The following is a 16,517-nucleotide window of genomic DNA, read 5'->3' on the forward strand; positions in this document are numbered from 1 at the left end:
AAAATACTCCCTGGAATTCGGTGCATGAATGGGAGAATAACAGGTCGAATCACCCGACTGACGTACCAATTCGCATTAAGGGGGGGGGGGGGGGGATAACCACAGGGATGCTAATGAGGTACGAAATCGCAACCCGGACCATAACACCAGGTGTGGATCCAGTGTGAATACCATGCAAACAGGTTGGTAGCAGGCACTCAGTTGTCTTCCTTCTGACCAACACAGAGCCATCATTTGCACCGAGGCAGAACCAGCTCTTATCAAAAAACGCAACAGATCTCCACCCTGCTCTGTAGTGAGTTCTCGCTCGACGCTATTGAACTCACAAATGGCGCTGGTTTTGGATCAGTGGAGTGTACACTACGCGGCCTATGGTTCGGAGCTGTCCTTGAAGTAATCAGTTTGCCACAGTTCGTTAGGTCACTGTAATACCAAGTGCTGCTGCTGATGCAGCACAAAGGGGCACGGCTATATACCGAAAAAGATGGACTTCCTTGTGTAGTGCCACGTGGCAGTCCGGAGTCAGGTCTCCTTGCTACCGTACATTCTCTTGACCAGCGCTGCCAGAAATCACATGCAGTGGCTGCATTCCTGCCACATTTTTCTGCAATATAGCAGAACGAACATCCAGCTCCTCGTAGACCTGTTTCACGACCTCGTTCAAACTCAGTGAGGTGTAGATAAAAGGGTTTATGTCGCCTTAAAGGCGTTCTCAACTACCATCAACTTAACATCACATCCGTTACAGCGTGTGTTTAAGCAAGCATTATTTGTATCCTCTTAGCGGTGTAACTAGGGCCACTCTTATTCGACTGGCGCTCCATCTTAACAGACATCGTCTTTCAGAAGAAGAAACACTCGTACCAACTTTCGTTTACGTCCCACATCCAGTTCTTGGTGTTGTGATTTTTTTTTACCGTCAGTGCATATTGGTTGAAAAATTCAAATGAGTATTACCACCGATCTATCATACAATCTAAAATGCTCCTGTCACCAATAATTGTCGATGTAAGCAATCACAACACGTTATGAAAAAGTTTTCAAATGCTGCTACTAGTCACAAAATTTGTTGACAAATAAATTATTTATTAGGGACTTGTTCCGAGAATTATAACTCATTATCAGGCTATAATGGCATTAAAAAACTTTTAACACACGTTTGTACAGATATTAAAGCTTCTTTAAATGACTGCTGTGATCATCCTGTGGAGAGAGAGACAGATAACTTAGTGAGAGGCTATGTCACTTTGTGTATTGGTGTCCTGTTCATATAAAGTATAACAAAACGATCACTCACTTTGTTCTTGTGGCTTGGCAGTTTCCTTATGACGTGTTGTGGCACCCTCAATTTCATGGTTTTTTTTTGTCATCTTATCCACACACAAACGTGACACCGATGTTTTTCAAGAACGATACACGAAGCATATCAGCAGTGCAGAAACAATGTGGGATGTATGAAAAAAATGTACGTCAGAACAATGATACAAAATTTTGCGTTAATGGACTATGGCAGCAGACGACTTGTCTTTGCTAGCAGCATTAAATCGCTTCCGGTGCTACTACATAACAGCTGCAACAACACGTTGGACGGACAGGATATGTGTTCTTCAAAACCTGGTACCAATTGTGTTTTCTATACTACATCTCGAGACTTGTTATGATCATATACCCCAAAAGGTATAGGGAGTCCATGTAAAATGAAACTTTATTCATGGAATCGCAAAAGCCCCTTGGCTAAGCAAACTATAAACGTCACATACGTATCTCGGTGAACATAGTTTGCCAGCTTGTGAAGCATAATAAATAGCAGTTCTACAGACTGCTGGAATCTTGTACGGAATGTCCCAAAGTGAACTTGAAAAATGCGAAGATGCAGTGTGGTTAGAACTTTCGATATTATTTTTCAGCTTGCCTCTTCCTGGTTATTCGGTTATAGGTCCTGGCATAATGTTTTATAATACCTTCATGAAGAGTTGGTGATCCCATCGCCTTCATTTCCGTGCGTAGGAAACTCCATTCTAACTAATAGCGTTTTTTTCGAACCCTGATAGAGCTGTGGTCATCCGAATATTAAGGTCGAACAGTAAATTTACGACATCTCTATAACTCTTACACTGATAGATTTGTCATTAAACGCCTGACATGGTATCAGAATGTGTGGCGAAACAAATCGTATTCTAGTATTTAATACCTTCATATCTCATTTGAGCGTTGTTATGGGATCCTAAATTAGTCTGTTTGCATTTTTGGCTTCTTCGCAACTCACCCGATCGTAACTATCGTCAAAACTACAGGCATGAGTGTACAAAACGTAGTTCACTTAGCATAATTGTTAGCTGTCTGCCTACGATATACCAATGTCGTGAATGAAATTCGACTGATAGTCTGTCCGCTCCGGTCAATTTATTACCTGGGGATTATTTAGCTACTAGTTTCACAACAACAGTAGTAAAATTATTCGCTACTTCCTGGACTCTGCACTTCGTAAGATTTGTTTGGTTTTGGGGAAGCTCTGATCCAACGTTCGCTTCTTTCACTTCATTTGTTGTCTAAAATTTATAATTCGGTAAGAAAAAGTGTTAAACGATTTCTGTGTATTGAGGGCTACTACCATACTGCCGAAAACCTATCGAATAGTTAAGTGTTGCAGATTGTTATATTTTCTAAAACCTATCGAACAGTTACGTGTTGCACATTGTTATATTTTCTGTTTTTGTTATATTTTCTGTTTTCGGTTTATATACCTGACTGAAATTATGTTGCTCATGAAATGGGTGGGATCACTGAACAATTTTCCTAATTCCGAGAAACAGTATTGGTCAGTTTGACTTTTCCACTACTCGTGTTTCGGGGGAGAGGGAGGGAGGGGGAGGCTACTCATACTAGGGGCATCGTCGCCACTATCTTCCTGTTTGCTGTGGCTCAAAGGCTAGTACAATCGAGCTTGCTGGTTTGGCAAATATACATCAGGTTACTGGAATATCTCAAGTGTTGAGAGTTAGTCATCCTGGCTTCTGTACATTAGACGCGGCTGTTTTTGGAGGAAGGCGCTTCATCTTCGATAACTATTACATCTGTAGCAACTTGTTACACAGATTTTGGTGGTCTTGAAGCTTTAAAGGAGAGAGATATCATAGCATTTGGTATATCCTAGTCTGTAGGGATACTGTACAAGGCACTACATGGATATGAAAATGCACTGACGGAAAAAATTGCAACAACACAAAATAGTTAAAACAGAGTAATGAAATTTCGGGAATCCATTTTTCTAGGTAATATGTTTATGTGATTAAAATTGCAAGACCACAGGTTAACGTAAACAAGACATAAGAATGTGCAAATGTGATATGTGGTACTTTAGTAAACGGTGTAACCGTCAGAATGTTGAATGCAAGCATTCTAGCATGTATACGGTGCACAGGTGGCGGATGTCAGTTTGGGGGATGAAGTTCCATGCCTGTGGCACTTGATTGGTTAATACAGAGAATAAAGAGACGTTTAGCACTAATTGTGGATGACGCTGGAGTTTTCGCTTGATGATGTCCCTCATGCGCTCGATTGGAGACAAGAGATGGCGAAAGCAACATGTCGACACACGGCAGATCATGTTGGGTTAGACAGCGGTACGTGGGCGAGCGTTATCCTGTTGAAAAACGTCCCATGGAAAGGTACTCATGAATGGCAGGTCGAACCATCAGACGTCGGCAGTCAGGGGATAACGAGGAGAGTCCTCCTGCAGTGAAATGAAAGCGCATCCCAGACGAACTCTCGAGATGTAGGTCCTGTGTGTCCAGCAATCAGACAGGTTGGTTGCATGGCCCTCAGCTGGGCACCTATTGTCCGACACATGATTATAACTGGCATCGTGCCAGGACCGTCTTTCATCAGAAAACACAACAAACCGACACCCTGCCACGCATGGAGCTCTCGCTTGACACTACTGAAGTCGCAAATGGCGGTGGTTTAGGGTCAATAGAATGCACACTACAGGGCGTCTGGCTCGGAGCTGCCCTTGAGCTAACCGATTTGTAACGGTTCGTTGTGTTGCTATGGTGCCACTTGCTGCACAGATTGCTTTTGTAGATGCAGTATGATGAGCCAGAGCTATACGTCGATCTCTATGGTCATCCCTCCCGGTAGTGCCGCATGACCAGCCGGAGCTAGGCTTCAGACGATCGTACATTCTCGTGACCACCGCTACCAGCACCCATACACAGTGGCTACATTCCAACCGAGTTTTCCTGCAATATCGCGGAAGGAACCTCTACCGTCTCGTAGTCCTATAACACGACCTCGTCTAGACTCAGTGAGGTGCTGATAAGAGTGTCCTCGTCGTCTTAATGGCATTCTTGACTAACGTCTACTGACCATCTCCAGTTTCAAAGGTAACTAAAGCTCGCGTCGTTACAGCGTGTGTTTAAAGGAAACATGGTTTGCACCTTCATACTGACGTTAGTGAAATTTCAATAGACTTCTCTTTTAAGGTGTATGAGCACGCCTTCCAACTTTAGTTTTTGTAGCAGAAGTCTTTCTTGCTGTTGAAATTATTTTCCGTCAGTGTATTTTCATTTGACGTATAGCTGGAAATAATATTCGTATAATAACTGGGGTGTCCTGCCCAGTCGTCTTTTATAGGGTGCCTAAACGGTGCTGCTTTCTCGAATAGCTATCCACCAATTCAAGCAATTCAATTTAATGGTTTTTATTACAATATATTAGATTGACAATACTTAACTTTGGGTCGCAAGCACATGGCGACAAGCAAATAATCAGTGTCCTTAGCTATATACTGTATCCATGCAAATAATTCACACAGTTCATACGGATAACAAGTAAGGCTCTTCTAGTGCCTCTCTTCTAGTGCGTGGTTCCCAGTTCGGGTCAGCTTGTGCCGGTTTTCCTGGTTCGTGTCTTCTACTGTCCAGCCGAGGCTGGCAGGAGCGTCGCTTATATTCTCTTCGGATAGAGGGCGCTCCTGTTGTGATGCGGTCCTAGTCACCGTACTGTTCGCTGACGTAGTCTCACAGCCTCCTGACTTCGTACCGGCGCTTGTCGCTACGCCGGAACAATAACTCTGTCTGTCGATGTAATGCTGTGTTATAGACAACTAGCTGTGACCCACAGTAGTGTCTGTGTATCTATAGTTTTATTGTGATGAGGGAGGGTGAATAAGTGCTGTACGTGCTATGACGTCAGCTGGCCTCGCGTGTCTGTCTGTTCTGGTGACCATTGCTCATGAAGTACGCGCCCCGCCCACTCCAAAATTCCCAACTCATGATGCGGTGGCATGTGCAGCTTCACTGCCTAACTGTGAGTTGTGTACGCAAAGTTACTGAAACGACGGAGAATCTACGCATTTCGCTGCTCAAGTAGCTGTAATTATACAATGTGGACATAATGCGACAAATTTAATAATTTTTTAACATGCTTCATGTTCACTAATGTTGAAAATGATGTTCAAGTCCACATTTCATATTATTCAGAGTCAGTTTTCTCTTTTACTTTCTGATATAACGTTAGTTCTCCCTCATGGTTATAACTATCTACATATCAAATCTCATTGGAATCAAACCATTGGTTTAGTGGAGAAAGTGTAAGACACAAAGTTACTTTCGCATTTAACGGTATTAGTATATGGATTCAACACGTTGAGAAATGTATGAGCTTTGTATTCATTACGTTGAAGATATCAACGAAAAATACAATAAATTTCTAAAGTGAAGGAGTAAATTTGTTTCTCTTATGCGCGTTATGTTCTTGAAATCAGAAAAGTTCTTGTGATACACGCTTTATGAGTGTCCTATGTTCTTTCTCAGGGTTCAAGCTGTCTCGATATTCAGTAAAACGTAACAAAGTTATGTAAACTGAAGATGGAGAGGGGGTAAAGTAAGGGAAAGGGAAGGAACTATAGATGTCAGCTGATCGGGACTTTAGACTACCGGAATCCGAAACTTGGATCTCCTACCTACTAGAAGCAGTTGCATTAATCACTAAGCCACTCGTAAAGAGGGCTTATCGCTATTCCACGACCTATCTAGACACTGCTCCCAGCTGACTGACATTCCCAGCTAGCGCCACCTGTGTTCAGAATGTTCAGATGTATGTGAATTCCTAAGGCTGAGGTCATCGTTCCCTAGGCTTACATACTACTTAAACTAACTTATACTAAGAACAACACACACACCCATGCCGGATGGAGAACTCGAACCTCGGGCGGTAGGGGCCGTGTAATCAGTGACACGGCCCCTCATACCGCGTGGCTACTCACCGCGGCAGCACAATCTATGAGCAGTCCCTATCCGTGTCCTCAATGCTCACTACTTTGAGGTTCCCGCAGGAGGTCGAACATAATTGTGGACCGGATTTGGAGATGGTAGATTTTTTGTCCATGGAGGAGAAACATACATCATTACTTAGTGTTTGTTCTTTCGGACATGTCTAGTGGAACGGATACTACCCGTAATCCACAGCTGTGGTACATATTGTATGGAACTGGGGACCTAGAAACGACGGAGAGGCTTCGTTCCCGCCGTGGTAGACAACCCCACTACCGGCTACAGCAGTCCACTCACCCCACCGACGCCCCACACCGAACCCAGGGTTGTTGTACGGTTCGGCCCCAAGAGGACACCTCCCTACCCCCGCCCCACCTCTGGAACGTCTCACACTAGAGGAGTGTAACCCCGAAGTTTGCGTGGTAGTGTAATTATGGTGTATGCGTAGGTAGAGAAAGTGATTGTGAAGCAATCGCCGACATACAAGTAGTGTAACTGAGGTGGAACAAGGGGAACCAGCCCATATTCGCAGAGGCAAATGAAAAACCGCCTTAAAACACATCCACAGACTGGTCGGCACACCGGACATCGACACTAATACGCCGGGCAGGTTCATGCCGCGGAACGGCACGCCTATCCACCCGGAAAGCAGTGCGTTAGACGGCAAGGCTAATCGGGCGCGTTTGTGGTACGTATTACGTAGACTGACATCAGTAGGCCCTTTCCTTTTCTTTTTTATCTCGCACCTCTAACTTCAGTTTACATAATATGTATCACAGTTGCGGATTCCACATGGTGGCTGTTCTTTTAGAGATGTCGGGCAGAATAGACAGAACATATCCACGTAAAAATGTTAATTTCTCATTTATAATACAGGATTAGGACGACTGAGGGAGTGCTCGTTGACCAAATGGTGCTACGAACAAACCAGAAATTCTTTAACTTTCTAAGTGATAAGGAAGTCTATAATGATTATGAGGATGAGGTAGTGATTCAGTCAAAGGTTTGAATAGTACGACACTGTGACACTTTTGTTGGTGTGTCCATTACCTGCAGTAAGTATATAAATATTTGCTTCATAAAGTAAAACGCATTGCAGCAAGACAAAGCGTTTCAGATTCTAAGACGAATATTGGTAATGCGAAACTGAAAGTGGTAGATTTTTGTTTTTGGAAAAAGTAGTAAAGTCCAACAGGATTAACGTATACTTGGTGTTATGGAAGGAATAAAACAGATGTAGGAGAGGGAAGACTGCGCCGCTGTGCCAGCACTGTAACAGCAGCGCCGCCTCCCTCGGGCGATGTTTATGGCTGGCCTTTAGGAGGGAATAAATAAGACATTTCCTGGCTCGCAGACTGCCGCCCGACCTCGCGCTGCAAGATAAATCTCACCGCCGAGCTTCTGGCTCGTCCCACTCTGCGTAAAATACACCCGCCTTGTCCCTGCTGCACGACACAGCGTGATTACTACTTCCGTGGTAATGCGTGGATTCGTTTCAGTGTTTCCGACCTGAAATTTAAATAAAAGTATTAATGCGTTCCGTTATCAGCTATTTTCTAAAATAAAACAGGTTACTGTGAGTATACACTTACATGAGAGAGGTCACTGTATTATTACGGATATGGATATGCACATATACAAATTGCACTAGTAACGTACATGCACGTTACAGAAAGCCAGATCATTGGCGGAACTGTCATTTGCACTTAAGTGATTAATGTGGAAACGTTTTCGACATGATTATGGGCGCACGACCGAATTTAAAGACTCTTCGACCCGGAATGGTAGCAGGAAGTAGACGCAGTGTGATGTCCGTTATGGAAATCATTAGTGACTTCAGCCGGCCTGTGTGACCGAGCGGTTCTAGGCGCTTCAGTCTGGAAGCGCGCGACCGCTACGGTCGCAGGTTCGTATCCTGCCTCGTGCATGGATGTGTGTGATGTCCTTAGGGTAGTTTGGTTTAAGTAGTTATAAGTTCTAGGGGACTGACGACCTCAGATGTTAAGTCCCATAGTGCTCGGAGCCATTTCAACCATTAGTGACTTCAATATTCCGAGACCCACAGTGTCAAGAGTGTGCCGAGAGTACCAAATTTCTGACCACAGCCAAAGTAGTGGCTGACGGCATTCTCTTAAAGACCGAGATAAACGGCGCTTCTGGCGAGCTGTCAGTTCTATCAAACAACCAACAATGCGCGGAAAACGCTGAAATCATGTGGGATGTATGACGAACGCGCACCGAAATCTGGATTTAATGGTCTATGGCAGCAGGTGATCGATGCTAGTGCATTTGCTGACTGCACGGCATCGCCTGCAGCGCCTCTCCTGGGGTCGTGACCATATTGATTGGACCCTAGACAACTGGAAAACCGTGAGTGGTCAGATGAGCACCGATTTCAGATGATAAGAGCTGATGGTAGAGTTCGAGTGTCCTGCAGACACGAATCCACGGACCCAAGTGTTCTACAAGGCCCTTCGCCAGTTGCTGGTTGTCGCGCAAAGGCGTTGGCTGCGTTTCGTGGAATGTACATGGTTCTCTGGTCCAACTGAACCAATCACCGACGGGAACTGGTTGCATTCGGCTGCTTGGAGACCATTTGTAACCATTCATTGACTTCATATTCCAAAACAATAACGTGATTTGTATGGATGACAATGCGTTGTGTCACCGGGCCACAACTGATTGCGATTGCTTTGAAAAACATTCTTTACATTTCGAGCGAATGAAGTTTGGAAATTTGTGTTATGTTCTATGGGACCAAACTGCTGTCGTCATCGGTGCCTAAGCTTGCACACTACACGATCTATCTTTAAGTTACTATCGCTAATGGCGACACACACGTCCATGTCCGAGGGAGGACGTGAAACTCCGACGGGAGCAGCCGTGCGAAGCCTGACAAGGCGCCTCACACAGCGCGGCTACAAGCGAATGATATGGCCACCCAGGTCACCCGACTTGAATCCCATCGAACATTTATGGGACGCAGTCGAGAGATTAGTTTGTGCACAGCATCCTATACCAGCAGCATTATCGCTGTCACGGACTGCCATAGAGGCAGCATGGCTTATTATTTCTACAGGGGACTTCCTGCGACTTGTTAAACCTATGCCATGTCAAGCTACTGCACTGCAGTTGAGATGCAGAGCTCCGGCACGATATCAGGAATTATCCCATGACTCTTGTTACCTCAGCATATATGTTAAATCATCTTGTGGTCACAAAATACAATTCTATGGGCGTCCATCCAAATGGAAGCTGTAAAGCGTTTAAAGGAAGTCAAGTTAGAAACTCGACTGATGGTAAGACGACCCAGTACATTTTGCTACCAGTCACATCCTGACAGCCCAGTGACATTGGTGTCCACATGGATAGACATGCATGACGTTGGAAATGTAGGAACAGTTCCAATTTATCTATAACAATACAATATCTGCCTCAAGATATTGTGCTAATGTTATTTTTTAGGGCAAATATTTGAGGGCAGATTCCACATTCTCATTGATAACATAGACAACGAACTTTTTTTTAAAAAAAATTTTAATTTGATAGCTGATCTTTATACATGTTTATGAGCTAAATCCAAATCTGACCTTTGTTTTTTTAATCACCTTTAGTTTTCGAGCAATATTCTTTTAATTATATAGGATAAAATTCCTGTGGTACATGGTAAAATGGGAAATTAATGAAACGCTTTGCTACAACATAAGCATGGTTTGTATTTACAGTAAGCAATTTAAAACGATGATATGTGTTAATAGAGGTTTCGCTTGTCAGCAGGAATTGGTTTGTATTTTCTTTCTCTGTTTTCACTGAAGCTTCTTGTGTAGCTTTTCCTACGATGAGTCACTTGCTGAACTTCTCGGTGAAGTGACCAACAGTAATCCCCCATCATGTTGGTGTTCCAGCGGTCTCGGTAGAGTTTTTCCATCACATTAATATCCTGGTTAAAACAATCTCCTTGATCCGCACTAACATCTCCCATGTTGTCTGGGAAGTAATCAAGGGGACTGTTGAGAATGTTAGCTTTCAAGCTCATTAAACAGCCTAAAACTTTAAACTTTAGCTATAATGGGCCTTTTTCATGTCCTAAGAACTTTGTAACAACTTGATTGAATGATACCCATGCTTCTTTCTCATTTAAGGAGATTGTAAATTCAAAGTTATCATCAAAGTTCACTTTTCTAATGTCGGGTCCTACAAAGACTCCTCCTTTTAGTTTAGCTTCTGTAAGGTGTGGAAACTTTTGGCAGAGATAGTCCATCTTTGGGCACAGCCATTACAGACTGTTTCATTAGGCCTAACGTTATATGCAGTTAAATGCAGAGGTGGTAGGATTACGTTTTTTGGATCCACAACGTTTTTGCGTAGAATGTTCTTCTCGCCAGGTTTTAAAGATTCCCTCAGAGGCCAGTTGTTTCTGCACCAGTGTTGATGCCTAGCCCTACTGTCCCATTTACACAAAACATGGAAATTTGGTAAAGCCACCTTGCTGATCAAGGAGCATGCATATTACTTTTAGATCGCCACGTATCATCCAACCATAAGCCGAATAGCGTGTTTTATTTATAACTATTCCTATATTTTCAAAGCTTTCTTTCATATGCACAGAATGTCCAACAGGTATAGATGCATACATGTTACCATTGTGTAATAAAACAGTTTTTAATCTAGTTTTGGAAGAGTTAATAAACAGCCTCCAGTCTTCCTTTTCGTATTCAATACCAAACTTATTGATCATATTGGGAATGTCTGAGCGGTACACTAAATCACCTTCTTGTTGAAAAAATTTGGAAAATTGCTGCTCTCTGTTTCTATACATGTATATGCTGTTTCCAACTGCCAATAAGTTCTTTTCTTTTACTCTAAAGCTAAGCAATTCAGCTGTGTCTTTCGTTAAGCCCAGATCTCTCACCAAATCGTTAAGCTCGGTCTGATAAAACAATTTGGGCCCTAGACTTTCTGTATAAAAATGGAATTTATCATAATCTAGTTCATCTAAATCAGATTTTACATCAGAAAATACTTCTGTTGGAAAAGAATTGAAATCATCTGGTGGTTCAGGAACCTACAAATCTACACCATGCCCTACTGTTCGGATGGCAGACGGTAAGTTAGGGTAGCTTATTACTTTCTTGTTTTTTGAATCATGACTAGCTATATCAACACTGTAAAAATAGCAATCATCATAATGATTCCTTGGCTCCCACCATATCTCAGGAACAGCAAATCTAACGACTTTTTTCTCCTTTTTGGACCATTTTCTCAGATCTTCAACACATACATGACATACCTTACGTGGCGTTCAAGTTTTAATTGACCGCCTAATTTAGGTCCAAAGTATGATAGATAAACTTTTTCACAAAGTCTGTAATGTTTGTTTAGTGTATTTTTATCATAAATTCATCACAAATCTAACGAAAACTGTCGCAAAATTTTTACAACCACGATTAGACATTTTACTGAGCACATGTACAGGAAACGGGAAAGTGTGGTTAGGTTGACAGTAAACAAACCATCATGTGTTAACACAAAAATAGAAGCGACCTTTTTTTGCCAGAAAATGATTTTCAGCAGTGCTACGAACGTTATCTACAATCATTAGACCTCCCTCTTAAATTATTTTAACTACATAAAAGCAATAAAAACGCCTTTAAGAAATCGCATAATTTAATAAATTTAACTGTAAAATGTGAAGAAATGGTTGGTGATCCAGTTTTTTAAGTCTATCTTATTTGGATTTACTATCCAACAAATAAGAATAAGGTGATTTCAGCAAAAACGTTTTTCCATCGTGTAATCAAAAACCAATTCGTTTGCAGACAAAGTAATGGTTTCTCTGACGCAGTATTACTGGTGACGTTACAGTAAACAGTTACAGCGGTGACTAAGGAAAACACATCGCACAGCGAATGATTTAAAGTCACTTCTGCGTTGGTTCAGCGTGTCCTCGTGAAGAACCACAGTAGAAACTGACGGTAAGCACCCTCACTCCCTCGTGCAGTAATATTGTGGTCGTCTAACACGTAGTTTATAATAGAAACTGATATCAATAAAAATGATTCTTCTTTTCAGATTTCTGTGCTTCCAATCGGACATACATCAAAAAAAGTTTTCCATCACCCCGGTTTCCAGAACTCCTGAAAATAGACGTTGACTGTGGATACTGTATCACAGATACAGACGCTTAGACTGCTCAGAGAAGCCCCTAAATCAGCCAAAAGATGTAAACATTCATGCATGAGGAACGCCTCTTAGAAGGAGGGGGTCAGACAGCTGATCACTTCGCATCACTCCAGCAGGAAAGCAGTGCACTACTCGTCTTGTCTGTAGTGCAGTCATGCCTAGACGGTCAATACCGGGTTCGATCATGTCTACATTGTTGCTTTGTGCTAGGAAGGTCTCTCAACAAGGGAAGTGTCCAGGCATCTCAAGAGTGAACCAAAGCAATGTTGTTCGGACATTGAGGAGATACAGAGAGACAGGAATTGTCGATGACATGACTCGCTCAGACCACCCAAAGGCTACTACTGCAGTGGATGACCGCTACCTACGGATTGTAGGTCGGAGGAATCCTGACAGCAACGCCACCGTGTTCAACAGTGCTTTTCGTGCAGCCACAGGACGTCGGTTTACGACTCAAACTATGCTCAATAGGCTGCATGATGCGCAACTTCACTCCCGACGTCCATGGCGACGTCCATCTTTGCAACCACTACACCTTCCAGCAAGGTACAGAATGGCCTAACAACATGCCGAATGGACCGCTCAGGATTGGTATTACATTCTTTACACCGATGAGTGTCGCATATGCCTTCAACCAAACAATAGTGGGAGGGGTGTTTGGAGGCAACCCGATCAGGCTGAACGCCTTAGTCGCCCTGTCCAGCAAGTGCAGCAAGGTGGAGGTTCCCTGCTGTTTTGGGGTGGCATTATCTGGGGCCGACTGGTGGTCGTGGAAGGCGCCGTTAACATCTACACGATACATGAGTGTCACCCTTTGGCCTATAATGCAGCCATATCAGCGGCGTATTGGCGAGGCATTCGTCTTCATGGACGACAATTCACGCACCCATCATGCACATCCTGTGAATAACTTCCTTCAGGATAACGACCTCGCTCGATTAAAGTCGCCAGAATATTCTCCAGACATGGACCCTATCGACCATTCTGTGATAGACTGCAAAGGGCTGTTTATGGACGACGTGACCCACCAACCACTCTGATTGATCTACGCCCAATCGCCGTTGAGGCGAGGGACAATGTGGACCAACAGTGTCTTGACGAACTTGTGGATAGTATGTCATGACGAATACAGGCATGCATCAATGCAATAGCACGTGCTACCGGGTATAAAAGGTAACGGTGTGTACAACAATCTGGACCACCACCTCTGACGATATCGCTGCATAGTGGTACAGCGTGTGTTTATGTTGATCTTTATTCGAATTTTCTGTACATATTCCTTTACTCTCGGAACCGAGGTGACGCAAAACTTTTTTAGATGTCTGTTTTTTTAAGTAATTTCCACCTTCGTTCACAAGTTAGCTCTGCTTCAAATTACGAACAGTTAAATTTACGATACTCAGAATCGATTATCATAAAACAGCTCCAGATGCAAAGATAATGGTACAATATAATAGTACAATTTAACGCAGTTATTCATCACATATCACTTATCTTAAAAATGTATTTAGCATCCTGAATGGTTGAAGTTTTAAGTTTCATACACGTTTATGGAGATAATTTCACCTTGACACACCAGTTCAAGAAATCGAATAAAAGTACAAATGTAGACGTTATATGAACCAAAGAGCATAAAGATATATCCATAGAATTCGAAATGTCACCTTTCATAACGAAAAACCTAGTTATTTCTGAGGTAATGGGCAAACTTTAAATTGGATAAGAATGGTAAGTATAAAATAATGTGTACTTCAGAGAAATTGCAAAATTTCCAGTCAGACGATAATGCATCTAGAGTATAAAGGCATTTTTAAGGTGTCATAATAAATTTCTAGTTACCGATCATGTTCTGTGCATATAATTTCTCTCATATTAATTTAAATGCCAAATTAACTATTATTAGCTGCCTTATAACATGCTCCAGTCAGCTGCGTCTTCTTGTGTTACAATTTTTATGCGTGCATTACTTTTATAACACCGTTGTGAAGAACGACAATTCTGTCGAAGCCTATTTCTTTACTTCGGTGTATTCAAATTTATCGTTTCATTTCCATGTATTGAGTGTTCAATAGTTCCTGAACTCTGCGCCCATACTTAATAATAATTGAACATGTCCCGAGAAGTAAGCGTTTCCCAAACGAGTGTGCAGCATACACGTATATTCATCATTGCCTAATCCTAATTCCTAGACGCCAGGCTTCTTCCACGTTTTCTATCAATGTGTCCTCACTCATTTTAGATTTTGTTTGTAAACCACTATTCGTATATTCTGTCCTTGATCGTAATTCCATCCAGATCATTCATGAATCTCAACATAGGTTACATATTCCTTTACCCTTATCTCTCTTATAAACAGCACCACACTTGCTTCACTGCTTCCTCGAACGAGAATATGACTACCAGTAAGTGTTAAAATGAATTTACTCTTGTTTGGTTTCCGTAGGTAGTGTAGCTAACTCGTCTGTCACTTTTCCTGCTGCACCACTGTTTTATTTAGAATTATTATCTCCTAAAATTATAGTGGAGTTTCGAAGTGTCAACAAGTATTGATGCTCTATCCGTAAGAAATCAGAGGTCAGATTTGCTTTTATGCTACAATTACTGTACCCGAAACCAACCATATCTTGATTTAGTGTATCTTCCACTAACGTTACAGTCTGCTGTGTATTAACTTAGTCAAAATCGTTCTTAGTGTACTGGTAACACTTTTCAGGATATATGATAGCTTCCTTCATTCACTACGGCTTTCGTATACAGTGATACAGAATCTCCTAGAACCTGTTACAAACACTGTCTTTTATGATACCTAGCATAGCTCTCCACCTTTTGTTCATTGTTTTATTTCGGTTCGGTTCACGTAGAGCTCAGTCAAAGTAAGATATTACTGCTTATGGTCTGCTAGTTATATACCATTTTTCTTCTAGCTATTCATCATCGTTGTTCCCTAAGGTAACTGACATAATCAAACAGGCAAAGCATTCAGCCTTAAAATTACTGTAGGTAAATTTTAGTACATTGTATTTACCACTACATGTAAAGTCGTAAAATACCACTTGAAAATTCTTCAGGATCCCTGATAGAAAAGTGAAATGTAGGAAAGATTGTAAATCTCCACAGCAGAAGTCAAAATCTACCTACAATAACAGACTAGCAAGACTAAAAGAAGGTACGGTTCTGTAATCGAATTAAAATACTTGAGTGGCATGAATTCATGAGTCGCATCGGAACAATTCTTTTGTACCTTGTGTAACCTTAAATACGTTGAAATATTGTGTAAGTGGCAAAATGTAAGGTGTAAGCGGGATCCACCTTACAAGTGGCTTACATTTCCGATAAAAGTGTATGACTGCGCCTTATAACAAAGAATTGAGGTGGTACTTGAGCGGCAGCTGTGCACAAGTAACGTGATTGACATTATTTATTCAGCCCCGAGTTCCAAGCCTCCTGAAATTGTATGAAATCTTAAGTGATTAGAAGCCGTGATCTCTATCTTAAAGAGAAAACTGCTCAACAGAATTTTAACTATTGAATTCCAGAACACCCGATCTGGTATCGCACTATGGTAACGTATGAAGTAATTTTCTGTCACATGGTGCAGGCCGATATAGATTACAGGACATAGGTGGCGTGTTGGCGAGTACTTTGATAGAGAAGTTCAACAAACTCCATAGCTGAATTTTTAATACTTCTTTTTCAAACAAGGAAAGTACCCTTAAGAGTACATTTACATGGTATGCACCTGAAAACAATCAACATATGGTTCTATAATTGTTCAATAAGAGAAAACAATAGTGACGTACCCGTATCGATCACCTATCAGTAAAAGGACAACAGAAACAAGGGACCCCAACACTTACCTTAAAAAACAAAATAACCACTTCCCTTTGCTAATTGAACCATCCAAAGGCAGCTCTTGACTCACAGCGAAAAGAACAACAGTAATCAACTGGGCTTCCGTTTTATCAAGTGCCTCGTAACCGATCAAACACCGAATTCGGTTTAATTTGAATTTACGTAAAAATGATTCCAAAACCGTCAGTCGCGACATATCCGCTCTGC

Source organism: Schistocerca gregaria, chromosome 3 (assembly GCF_023897955.1).
Source record: "Schistocerca gregaria isolate iqSchGreg1 chromosome 3, iqSchGreg1.2, whole genome shotgun sequence".
In the NCBI taxonomy this organism is placed as follows: Eukaryota; Metazoa; Arthropoda; class Insecta; order Orthoptera; family Acrididae; genus Schistocerca; species Schistocerca gregaria.